Genomic DNA, 14,116 nt, shown 5'->3' with positions numbered 1-14,116 from the left:
TTCTAGCACCTCAGGCAGAGGCAAGGATTCATCCTCACTACTGAGCCAACTTTGCTCCAATGGAGCCTTGGCTGCAGGAGGGGAAGAGAGAGATAGAAAGAAAGGAGAGGGAGAAGGGTGGAGAAGCAGATTGGTGCTTCTCCTGTGTGCCCTGGCTGGGAATCGAACCCGGGACCTCCACACACTGGGCCCACACTTCACTGCCTAGCCAACTGGCCAGGGCCATGACAGAAACTCTTTACATTAAACTCCCAGGGTAAAACAGATCAACACAAAAAAATGCAAATACATAATTAACTATATATAAAACTACATATAAAATGACACAGTACCTGATTTTATAATTTTATCATTAAAAAGTCTTAATATCAGAAAATAATTAAAAAATAAAATGAAGGAGAATACATTGAAAGTGAGAAATAATTTTATTTGAAGTATAGATTTTATTTAATTTCCTATCTAAAGAGAAGGCAAGCAAATTGAATTGATGCATCAAAAGCCTACAAAATAAAAATAAAATATAATATATTAATTTTAGACAACCTTTTCATATAGTTTTACAAAGATATACACCTATAATAATTTTGTACACCTATGTCAAGGTAGTTTTCACAAGACTATTCTCTATGAAGAACAGAAAAGAGTGAAGTCAAGGCTTTCCTACTTAGAATTAAATCCCCAAAACACAACAGACAAAACAAGAAATTCTGACTAATAAGTATTTGGTAAAGTTTGTGTTGTTTTTGGTTCTGGATTCTAAGAACACAGCTCTTAAAACCCTTGGGATTTCCTGAGAAATAGGACTGCCTTTTGTTATTAATATCTAATTTCCTTTTGAACATTCCAGATGTATGCTAATAAGTGACTTCAAGTGCAGAGTGTGGGGAGAGTGGCTAAACAGCTTCTGGGTGGGGGCTGAGGATCCAAATCCTGGATTAGAGGATTAGAACTTCCCACCCTGCCTGGAGGTAGGGTGGGTGGAAGGTCTGCTGATAAAATTCAATAACTTGGCCAATGATTTAATCCATCATTAATAAGTAATGAAACCCAGATTTAAAACAAACAAACAAAACAAATTCTGAAGGGTAAGATTTGAAGACACTCCCTTGTCACTAAACATATCAATGTACTAGGAAGTTGAACACCTCCAGCTCCATAGAGATAGAGATTTGGACCCTTTTGAATTCACCCTATTTACCTCTTCATCTGGCTCTTCATTTGTACCCTGTTTGGCAGATAAGATATATTATGCTCGCTCACTTGTTAAAGATGGTGCTGCCCATGTGGATGGCCATCGCCTAGGTCTGTGATGGCAAACTTTTTCCTAAAAGCTGCCCACTTTTGCAGTGCTGGTCAACCTGGTCCCTCCTGCCCACTAGTGGGCATTCCAGCTTTCATGGTGGGCAGTAGCGGAGAAACCAAATGGCGCCACAATTGGCCCACCATGAAAGCTGGAATGCCCACTAGTGGGTGGGAGGGACCAGGTTGACCACACTGCAAAAGTGGGTGGTTTTTATAAAAAGGTTCGCCATCATGGGCCTAGGTGATAATATTAATGCCCTTCTTGCTTGGGAAGGGGCGTGGTTGTGCTAATGTGTGTTGGGGGAGGGCTTTCACACCAAAAGGTTTTAAAAGGTGGAGCTAGGAAGCCATTTGAGGAGAGTGATCATGTTATTGTAAAAGAAAGAGCCCATGGTGTAGCAGGGCAGGGAAGCCATGTGGAGGAGGCAGTAAAAATGGCATAATGGTGAAGGAGAATCCAGTTGGTGGAGGAGAAGGAAATGGGGAACAGAGGTGAATAAGACTGGTGAAGTGGAAGCCTTTGATTCTTAAAAAACTCGGAAGAGTCAGTAGCTTTGTGAGTGCTAAATGAGTGAGTTTTGGAGCCCAGTGTGTGTTTTTACTCACTTGCTGGGTATGAGCTAGAATAAAGGAAAATGGACAGCCAGTTTTCAGCTCTGTTGATTCTGTCCTGTCTGTCTGAATCAAATGCGAACCTGCGTTGGCCAGGCGGCTATGATGGTGGCCATGAATATTGTCTATACATACCCTTTATAAACCAGTATCATAAATACAATTGACCTTTGAACAATACCAGTTTGAACTATATTGGTCCATTTATATGGGGATTTTTCTTTCAGGAATTACAGCCTACTCTTTATAACTGTGGCTCAATATCTGCAGATTTGACCAATCAGGATGAAAAACAGTATTTCTGCATTCACCACTATGGTCTCCAACCTGTGGATTCCCAAAGAGGATTAAAGTACTGTTTTCAATTCCCAGTTTGTTGATTCCATTAATGTGAATTACCTACTACATCAGGGGTCCCTAAACTTTTTACACAGGGGGCCAGTTCACTGTCCCTCAGACCGTTGGAGGGCCAGACTATAAAAAAAAAACTATGAACAAATCCCTATGCACACTGCACATATCTTATTTTAAAGTAAAAAAAACAAAACGGGAACAAATACAATATTTAAAATAAAGAACAAGTAAGTTTAAATCAACAAACTGACCAGTATTTCAATGGGAACTATGGGCCTGCTTTTGGCTAATGAGATGGTTAATGTCCGGTTCCATATTTGTCACTGCTAGCCGTAACAAGTGATATGACATGCTTCTGGAGCCCTGACGCATGCGTCCCGCGTCACCAGAAGTAGTACTGTACGTGAGCAACGCTGCTCTTTGCTGACCACCAGTGAAAGAGGTGCCCCTTCCGGAAGTGCAGCAGGGGCGGATAAATGGCCTCAAGGGGCCGCATGTGGCCCTAGGGCTGTAGTTTGGGGACCCCTGTACTACAGAGTCAAAAGTTATACAAGAGTTTTCCATTGTGTAGGTGTTGGTACCCTTAACCCCCATGTTGTTCAAGATCAACTATATAGCACCTTCTGGGAGTTATTCTAGCAAATTATCAAACCTGAAGGAGGATTGTGGGAATTGCTAAATTTGTAGTCATGTTCTGTGGAAATGTAGGTAACCAGGGAACCAGAGACTTGAAGCTGTGATCTGAAGTGGGGGAAGTCATTGAGTCTTTAATCTGTGTGGTCTGCACTTGAATTGAATTGTAGGTCACCCAGTTGGGGTCAGTGAATTATGATGGTTATAAGATAGTTTAATATCTGAGCCAGATTTGCAAGACAATAGAGCGGTCTGGGAGAAAATACTATTATATTTCGATGCCAAAAAGTAAAGATTTTATCCATATACAAGGTGGGGCAAAAGTAGGTTTACAGCTGTGAGTATGTGAAACAGTTTATCCTTGTATTATTATTAATTATTGTATTATTTTCCATATGGACAACTGCAAACCTACTGTTGCCACACCCTGTGCATCCATTGTGTACAGCCCATGTATAAGACACTTTAGAATGTCAGAATAATCACTGTCAATAATTCATAGTTTTCTTAAAACCAATAACAATGGAGCTACCACTGATCTACACTAAGCTCTAGAAATTGCTTACATTTCTGTAGTTCTCAATAATCCTCAATCCTCCTTATGGACAACACTGTGAGGTGGGTAGCCCCATTCTTATTTTCTTTCTCTCAATAACTTTCCATGTATTGAAATGTGATTGCCATTATTTGGTGGGGAATTTAGGGTGACACGATAACTAAAGTCCTTCTCTCTCCACATTACCACATCAGGAGGTGTACTGTTGCACAGTAAGGGGTAGTTTATTCTTATTTAAAAGTTAGTTAAGAGGGTAATGCCACCTGACCAGGCAGTGGCGCAGTGGATAGGACGTCGGACTGGGATGCGGAGAACCCAGGTTTGAGACCCCAAGGTCGCTAGCTTGAGCACAGGCTCATTTGGTTTGAGCAAAGCTCACCAGCTTGGACCCAAGGTCGCTGGCTCAAGCAAAGGGTTACTCAGTCTGCTGAAAGCCCACGGTCAAGGCACATATGAGAAAGCAATCAATGAACAGCTAAGATGTCACAACAAAAAAACTGATGATTGATGCTTCTCATCTCTCTAAGTTTCTGTCTGTCCCTATCTCTCTATCTATCTATCTCTGAAAATAAATAAATAAATAAATAAATAAAAAGAGAGTAATGCCATCATTCTGTCCTATGGAGATTAGAAAACAAACACTAATGCTGTCATTCTTAAACTTTTCTCAGGATCGCAGAGGAACACATGTAACATAAGAATATAGGAGCAATACCTTTCATAAATCCTGCATTATCCTGAATTAGCTTTTTTGGTAAACCAGGAGAAGTTTCTTTCTCTTTCTCTTCCCCAAAGAACTTCCTTGTCTGAAGTCTGGATTATTTAAAGAAAACCTCACCTCCCTAGTCCCCATCGACTCTCATGTGATGTTCCTCACATAAATTTACTTCATGCGTTCACGGGTGCATCTTTACCTCCAGTAACGTTTTAGTATTGTTTATAGTTCCTACAATTATCCAGTCTGGCACTTTATTAATTATCACTATACTGCCTCCAGCTTGTGCAGGGCTCATACACTGGGAAACTTTCCAAATACTTTTGCAGGGGCCAAGCTGCTGAACCATCTCTGAATTTAGAGTTGTACTCAGGCCATTGGTGCTGCATAGGCTTGCTGACAATAACACGCATAAGAACACATGACAATAACACGCATAAGAACACATCCTAGCAGCTTACTCAGGAAACATTGAAAGTATCAGGCAAATCCCTCCTAACATGAATGTTATTATATGTTGTGTCTGGGAAATTAATTCCTTCTAGCAGCCACAGGAGATCCCTGGGTCTACACTGACCCCAATTATAGACATAACTATAATTTGGTTAAGTGTCAATTTTATATGGCTTCAAATTAGGATTTTGCGAAATTCATTGTTGCAAGTAATGCTATTAATCACCTCATTGCTATTGAAATAAATGAATGCAGATATATTTTCTACATGTGTTTATTGGTATTATTTAGCCATGATGCCTACCAGTGTACTTTCTGACCCTGAACATGGAACAAAGAATATCAAAATGCCTAAACTCTGACCAGGCGGTGGCACAGTGGATAGAGCGTCAGACTGGGATGCGGAAAACCCAGATTCGAGACCCCAAGGTCGCCAGCTTGAGCGTGGGCTCATCTGGTTTGAGCAAAAAAGCCCACCAGCTTGAACCCAAGTTTGCTGGCTCTAACAAGGGGTTACTTGGTCTGCTGAAGGCCCGTGGTCAAGGCACATACGAGAGGGCAATCAATGAACAACTAAGGTGTTGCAACACGCAATGAAAAACTAATGATTGATGCTTCTCATCTCTCTCCGTTCCTGTCTGTCTGTCCCTGTCTATCCCTCTCTCTGACTCACTCTGTCTCTGTAAAAAATAAATAAATAAAATTTTAAAAAAATGCCTAAACTCTGCAATCTAGGAATGTTTGGTTAAAGCCAAGCAAGGTAAGAATAAACAGAAAGATATACACACAGGTAGTTAACTGGACCAATTAAACAAGGAAGATGACATTTGATCAAGTTGAGAAACAAATGCACGCTTTCAAGAAGTTTAGAAAGATTACTTATAGTACTGCTTTTGTATGTATTATTCTGTTCTGCCAAAACTCATTTATTGAACATTCAAACTACTACAAGCACCATGGTAGGCACTAAAAGTGCTAAAAGTTGAAAAATAAAGTCCACTAGAATCTTCTCCATCCCATATTGAGCAAGATAAGGCAAGTACTATTTTTCTGTAGTCCACAGTAGAGCAGGAACCCAAAACTCAAATGCCTAATGGACTGGCTATGTAGTAGAGAAATTAGCTTTTTGGGTAAATTGAGGACAAATGGAATAGTAGTAAGGCTGCCTAAAAGAGGCAAGAGTTCCTTAGCTCTCAATAATCATTCCTTTATAGATAAAGTATATATAGACTTAGTTATTTTTATTTTTTTGGACTCTTCTGAAGTGAGAAGCGGGAAGGTAGAGAGACTCTCAAGTGTCCAAACAGGATCCACCTGGCAAGCCTACTAGGGGCAATGCTCTGCCCATCTGGGCCACTGCTCCACTGCAACCAGAGCCATTCTAGCACCTGAGGTGGAGGCCATGGAGCCATCCTCAGCACCTGGGCCAACATTGCTTCAATGGAGCCCTGGCTGCGGGAGGGGAAGAGAGAGAGAGAAAGGAGAGGGAGAGGAGTAGAGCAGCAAATGGGCACCTCTCCTGTGTGCCCTGGCTGGGAATTGAACCCGGGGCTTCAACACGCCAGGCTGACGCTCTACTGCTGAGCCAACCAGCCAGGGCCCAAGTGTATATAGACTTTTAGTTGTTCAAGTTTTTCAAGATAATCTTGAAATCAAGTTTTAATTTAAAATCTCATGGCTTAAATTATAGCCCAATATTTTTAAGTTGGGGGGGGGGGCAGATTCTGCCTCAGGGTTGCCAGTTTGTATTTTCTGGTTAAGCAACAACTGCCCTAAGCATGAGGGAGGGGAAGAAAGACAACATGGGACTTCAAGACCAGACTGGTATCCTTTCCATATATTCAGTGGTAATATACAAAAAAATTCATGAACCACTGTTTTCCAGTTAAATAAAATTATAGATAACCTTATAATAATAACCTTCCTGAAATGCACAAGTAGCTTTAAAAGATTCTTTGAGATGTAGGGGCCAGCCCCATGGATTACCCCTAACATTAATAATGTATGCATTATTCCCAACATAAATATGGCAGAATATTCACTGTTTTCATGATTGGTGAAAATTAAAGCCACAAAGGCAACAAAATCAAATTTGAACTTAGAACAATTACTCTGGTAGGTGAGTAGAAAAGGAGCTGGATTTGTTGACATCTTGATGTCACAGATCTGGGAAGAGGCTCTCGTGACAATGCAGGTAAGCCGAGTTAAGATGTGAGGAAGAAGCAAGGGCACAAGCAGGACTTACATGCAGGAGACAAAGGAACTTAATAATGAGCTTTGAAGACTAGAAGGAAGAATCTGTACAAAACCAATTTTGGGCTTTTCAGTGTTTTATCAGTCACTGACTATTGCCATGAGAACTAAGCTGGGTAAAAGCAAAAACAACAACAAAAAAATGTTTTAGGAAAATTTTAGATGTGTTATGGTTATATTTCCTTAAAGACATCCAATAGGGATGCACAGGATTTCTGGAGTTTAAGAAAGATATCTAAGAGTGTCATCATTAATGTTATGTGGAGTCTTAGGTGAAAGTGTATGTTCAATGCAATTCTGACCTCAATATATAAAAGTGCGAAACCTCTCAAAAAACATGCTTTGCTAGGGGTGGTTCAGTAACAATGGAGTTATTATGGTTTTCATTTATTATCACTTTTATTCTTTATACATGTATGTTTTTTTCTATTGTACTTTTGTTCAAAGTACTCACCTATTGTAATACCTATATCTCTTCCTGCTCCTTATTCAAATTGTATTTCTTTAAAATATCATTCAAATTCTCCCATTACCCTCCCTTGTCCTTTTCAGCTCAAGTGATTCATCTGACCTCATATACATATAATTCTATGTGCAGTTCATCTGCTCATTGATCACTGTTTCAAGATTGTTCTTCTAGGTTGTTTGGAACTGCAATTTACATTTTTTATTGTTACACTAATGTCCTCATTATGAGGCTCCATTGCAATGATTCACTCTTGTCAGTAGCATTATAACTAGAAAAAGGAGATAATGACGGTGCTCCAAGATGTCAGACATTGTAGATCATGGCAAAAAATCATTAAACGTATACTTAAATGGCGGAAGTGCCAGAAGACGTAAAATAAGCATTTGTAGGACTTGAGGCTAAGGAGGGACTGAGTAAGGGAGAATAATAACAGATGGGATAAAATGAACAGTTTGGTAAGAAGGACTTGGTTGCCTAAGACTGAGAAATGACAGAAGCATAGGAACTGTGCAGTTTGCTTGTGACCGTGCACAAGCTGGTAACTAAAAATATCTATAGACATCTCTATTACAAATATTCAATAGATAGATAGATGATAGATGATAGATAGATAGATAGATAGATAGATAGATAGATAGATAGATAATGAATATTAGCATAGAAACTTGAGCTGGAAAATCCTCAAAGCTTTAAAGCATAAGGGTGCCTATTATCAACACTTAGAGAATGATGAAAACAAGAAGGCTGATCTTAGTGGACCTGCTGGTGTTTACTTCCTATTCTCTCCACCTCCACCCCACCAAACTCCCCACAATATCCCTCTCTCTCTCTCTCTCTTTCACACACATACACACATATACACACATTCCTTATGTTTAATTTATTTGGGCTGTAACTTTCCCTCATTAAAAATTTCATTTTTAATTTATTAATACTTGACAAAAATGTTTTTTAAAAAGTATCTCTTATTTTATAAAAGTAAAATATTAATTTTTCAAATATATGATTAATCATATATTATTAATATGTTTCTTTTATAGTGCAGTCTATTAAGTGATCATGAAATATGCATGAGAAATGTTTTTAGAAAGTTGACCTTAAGTGGATAGGTGGAGGGAGATGGTTACACTCAGTGGATAAAGAGGAACAGACCAAGAGAAGCCTGAAGGCAACTGAATTATAGTTCATGGTATAGGACAAGATGAGCTCTTTTTCTCTGCCTGACTTCAAATAAAAGGAAAGAGGAAGGGGCAAACAGATTTTTTTTTTAATTGTGTAACTCTGAACAAAGCCATAGCTATGTTTATATATAAGGAACTTTATTATTATTATTATTATTTTATTATTATTATTTTAGTATTTTCCCCATGTTCTTAGATGCCTAGTTACCCATAGTGCTTGAATGATATTTCTTTGTAAAACCTACAACATTCACATTGTATATTCAAAATACATGGCTTTTTACTTGGCACCTGGCAACTTATTGATACACAGTATTTTGTAAAATATCTTTGTAGAAAATATCATAGTACAAGTAATGTTTAAGACTATTGAATCAGTATCTACTAACCTATGTAGAGTGGCTCATATCTCTATTACTCAATAAAAGGGAACAGCCAAATGAAGAGGTCACTGATTTGAATATAGGCCATACACTAAAACATTTAAAAAACAATTTTTATTTTTAATAGAAGGTGAAAACTAAGGATCTCTAAATTATTTTAACTTTTTTTAAAAAAAGAGAAAAGACAGGAGACTGTGAGGAGAAGAATTCCAATATACTTCCACTCCAAAAGTCAATAAGAAAAATTTGATTGAAGAAAGAAGGAAAGAAATAGTGTAAGTTGCATATTTATGTAAATCATTTCTTTAAAGTTTGGTTTTCGCTAGTCTACTGATTCTGCACATTGTTTTAATAATTTATAATCATATTTCAAACATATTCTCTTAAATGCTGCTGTTACATTCAGATACAGCTGCAATAAAGAATACACATGTATAAAGGAATTAAAAATTATGGAAGACCTAAAAAACATCATATTAGAGTTTCTGGATGAGTTTTCTCATCATGGCCTAACATAATGCATTCAATATAATGCTTAAAAGTTGTGATGAATGGAATAGAGTTCTCCAGGAGCAAATTACTTAAGGTCATTTTTGTTATGATGTTCCATCCAGTTAATATTAGAGAATATGATTTCATAGACATAAATAATAAAAGTAATATTTAAAATATATGCACAGTTCAAGCATTTCTGTCAGTAATATGATTTTATTTTTGGCATAGGCAAGAAGATGGCTACTGAGAACCTTGCAATTCCTGTATTTTTTTAGAAAAAGAAAAAATATAATAACTAATACTACTTTAGGAAAAGAAAATTAAAATTATTTTCTAATGAATCAAAGGCCCATTTAAAGTTCATATGACATAATTAATTAGTTTAGCAGTATCACTAATAATTTCTTCAAAATAAGAGAAAACAAAGATTAGTAACTTAAAAGAATATTATCTGTTACAGATATGACATATTCTGGTATATTACTCTCTAATACCATATTTGCTATTTATGTGTTCCCTTTATTTTGTATCTCTAATAAAATTATTATAACAGTTTTTTCCTTATTTGTGATTTCTTTTATCTTAATGGACCTTGGGTGTATACAGTTAAATTAATCATATCTTGTCATTTGACATAGTGTCATTCATGAAAAAAATCAGCAAATAGTAAAATTAGCCAGTCAGAAAAAGATAAGTATCATATGATTTCACTCATATGAAAAATATAATGAACAAAATGAACTAATAAGCAAAACAGAGACAGACTTACAGACAGAACAGGCTGACAGCTGTTGGGCTGGGGTAGTACTGGGAGGGGTACAGGGATTCAGCAAAAAAAAAGAAGAAAAAACTAATGGACGAACACACAGTGTGGTGGTTGCCAGAAACAGGGTTGGTGGAGAGGTAGAGAAGGGCTGAGAGGGGTTTGGATGAGATGGAGGAGGGTACAGGAGGGATAAATGGGGATGGATGGAGACTGCACTTGGGGTGGTGAACACACAGTACCGTGTACACATGAGGTGTTCTAGAAGCACACATCTGAAACCTGTATCGTTGTGTTATCCAGTGTCACCCCAATAAATTTAATTAAATACTATTAAATAAAAATACAGAACAGCTAGTAAATTTTCAATATCAGATAAACAACAAATACGTTATAGTAAATGAAAGTAATGACAAACCATATCACCTTGAAAACAACATGAAAAGAATGAAATATCCTGTAGAAGTCATGAACATAAGTGAACCACAGCTGAATGAAAATATGCATAAGTCAGTAACAGAGTACTGTGTGCCAAAAGAAGAAACAAGATTATGGACTGCCTCATGCCTCTATTACAAGTTCAAGGGCAACTAAGATGAAATAATAATTTATATAGGCAAACATATGTTTATATATATGTGCAAATATATATAAGAACTCAGTTTGATATATATGTATGAGTGTGTATATATGTATATAGTTTTCTGATTTGCATATGCAACCATCTTCTTATGGTATATATCTAAAGAGAAATATGTTGGTCACAGGGCATGTGAATGTTCTACTTCACACAAAAATGACAAACTTTTACCAAAAGTAAAAAAACAAACAAAAACAAATTACAATCCAGCTAGCAATGTATAAGACCCTGTTCTACACACATTTTTCAATACTTGGTAATATCAGAGTTAAGTTTTACCAATGAGAGAGGTAAAAATAGTATCCCTTTTTGGACCACAATTTTTCTATTTATTAATTATGTTAAGCATCTACTTATTCATTTATCGATAAATGATAGTTCATTTTTGAAAAGTTTATTTACGTCTTTTGCTCATTTTTCAATTGAATTGGAAGACCTTTTTTTCTTTTTCTTTTTCCTTTTTTACATTAATTACATTAGCCTTTCTCAGTAAACTAATGCTTTTCACCATGCATTTATGATTTACTGCTTGGCATTCTTTAGTTTGCTAAAATATCAGTACACTCTAATTTTAATAAGATTATAATAGACATAGGATGCAAACAACAAGATATAAAAATTAAGAAGATTCTGAATAAGCAACTCATTTGAAAAGCACAGAATAACAAGACTTGAGTTTTTAGCTTTGAATTCAATAGTGTATTAATATATTAACAGGTGGACTATTACACCTATGCTCAAGAGGCATAATTAGAAGGAAAAAATTGACTCTCCATTTCTTTCTCATCTGTCACTATCCATTTGATTTAATAAGAAGATATCATCAACATCTCTTCTCTGCCAAAGCAGACAGCAATAATAAAACAAAGAGTAATCTCACATTTACTCCCTGCTGGCACAGCACTTTCTCTTTAGTTGGGAAAGAAGAGGGGTCTATAAAATCAAGTCACATCCAGTGAAATGTGACCAAAAATAATAATTTCCAGAGTGCATCAATTTAAGAGTTGAGCTGTTATTTATTAACCTTGCATTTTAATATTCTAAAGCCAAAAGCCATTTCTTTTAGTGTTCCCTTTATAAGAAATGTTCACAGTTTCAGTATTTTTGGAAAATGCTAAGATCAATCCATTTTCTTCCCATTTTTATATGTCTATATAAAGATTGCATTAAGCCTGGAATACAAAGAGTGTTAAGTTTGCATGTTTCTTTTTTTCTTGCATTAATTTATTTTACTTAAAAAATGGAGGAAAATAATAAGGGGTATATTTCCAACACCTTTTTCAGGTAAATGATACCTCTAACTTTTATTAAGTAGGTATTTATATCTGAATGAGTGCATTATACACATTTACTTACCTCTCCTCTCATTGTTACACCTTTCCTAACACTCATCACTCATTTCATATTCCACCAGTTAATAAACAGATACAGGTCCAGTAAGAGATTTGAAATACAAACAAGATTGTTTCATTGGACTTTAACAAATGATGATGAATGAATAATTCCAGTAAGGTTCAAGTTAAGTAGAAATATCTAAAGGAAAATGTTTGCTGCACGAATATTATTTGCTAAGTCCCAATTTTAAAAGCTTATGCAAAAAAAAATATTCAAGGAAATAAATGAACCAACTACCAATGCACATATGACAAGTTTATGCTCAGCCTCACTCAAAATTAGATCATTGCAAATCAATATAACAATTAAGTGACATTTTTCATCAGCCAATTTGATAATTAAAACACTGACAATATTCAGTGACAACAAGAGTAGACTAACAGCCAATATCAAATGCTATTGGTGGACCTGATTAATGCAATTTGATATTGTCTATTAAATTTTAAATTGAACTTGTCTTTGACCGAGCAATACTACTGCTATAAATTTAGCCCAAAAATATATTTAAAAAATGGCTGCCTAGAATATTTGTAAGTATATAATAAAAAATAAATAAATGGTAGTGCAAGAAAATTTTATGTAATCATTGAATGATATTAGAGGAAAACGAAAGGGTTCATATGAAATTATCTTAACTTTACATTATCTAGTAGGTAAAAAGTATAGACCTCCATACTGTTGAAATTAAATACACATACACATACACACACACACACACACACACATGCATCTATATTTTTAAATATATTGCTTATATACAACGTAAGAAGACATAAAGAGGCCCTGGCCTGTTGGCTCAGTGGTAGAGCGTCGGCCTGGCGTGCAGGAGTCTCGGGTTCGATTCCCGGCCAGGGCACACAGGAGAAGCACCCATCTGCTTCTCCACCCCTTCCCCTCTCCTTCCTCTCTTTCTCTCTTTTTCCCTCCCACAGTTGAGGCTCCATTGGAGCAAAGTTGGCCTAAGCGCTGAGGATGGCTCTGTGGCCTCTGCCTCAGGCGCTAGAATGGCTCTGGTTGCAACAAAGCAATGCCCCAGATGGGCAGAGCATCGTCCCCTGGTGGGTGTGTCAGGTGGATCCCAGTCGGGCGCATGCAGTAGTCTGTCTGACTGCCTCCCCGTTTCCAACTTCAAAAAAATACAAAAAAAAAGAAAACATATAGACATATTTTTGGAGAATATTTTACTGGTTCAAAGATGCAAATGACTACCTTCAAAAGAAGAACTAAGTGAGAAGCAGGAAAACTTTTGTTTTTAATATATATGCATGTGTACAAGGTCTGTTCAATAGAATTTTCTGTGATGATAAAAATGATGTGTGTGTACATTTCCAATGTGATAGACAACAGTTGCATTCAGGTACTGAATATTTGAAATGTGACTGGTGTGACAAAAGATGGAATTTCTTTTTTTTTTTTAAAGATGGAATTTCTAATTTTATGTTTCACTACTGGGTTACTGATACATACTGTTGAAGCCAGATCTTTGAAAAAATAACAAATCTTCCTGACGACAGCCAGTACGTGAGGCCACTTAGCTAGTCAGAAGTTTGTGATGGTCATTCTTTATTTCAGATGTTAAAAGGTGAGATTTCAAGTGCCTTTATCCAGCAATTCCTTACTTGTGCTGTTATAATTTTTCATAGGGCACCTATTTTCTTAAACATGAATGAGAAAATAAGTTCTTTAATTTCGTAATTGTATACAGGGCTGGATCTATGTCCCAATCCCCATATACCCAATGGCAGAACAAATGACAAACAAATAAATAAGAATACAATGATGGTATGCATGCCAATGAATGCTATCTCCAAGAATGGCAACTCAATAACTATTTCCTGGTTCTAGTCAAACTTACTACTGTGTAATGACCTATAAACAAACAGAAAGACAAAAAACTGTGTAGTTAACATTT

General features: G+C 36.5%; 1 protein-coding gene across 4 annotated transcripts in view; it reads right to left on the bottom strand.

The window, feature by feature from the left end:
- DPP10 (dipeptidyl peptidase like 10) overlaps nt 1–14,116 on the bottom strand; it is a 713,505-nt gene that overhangs the window by 359,043 nt on the left and 340,346 nt on the right. The gene's annotated exons all lie outside the window — the stretch shown is intronic.

The sequence above is a fragment of the Saccopteryx bilineata genome, chromosome 5 (assembly GCF_036850765.1).
Source record: "Saccopteryx bilineata isolate mSacBil1 chromosome 5, mSacBil1_pri_phased_curated, whole genome shotgun sequence".
Taxonomy (NCBI): Eukaryota; Metazoa; Chordata; class Mammalia; order Chiroptera; family Emballonuridae; genus Saccopteryx; species Saccopteryx bilineata.
Note: the sequence above shows the minus strand (reverse complement) of the source record. Positions and strands in the feature narration are given on the sequence as shown.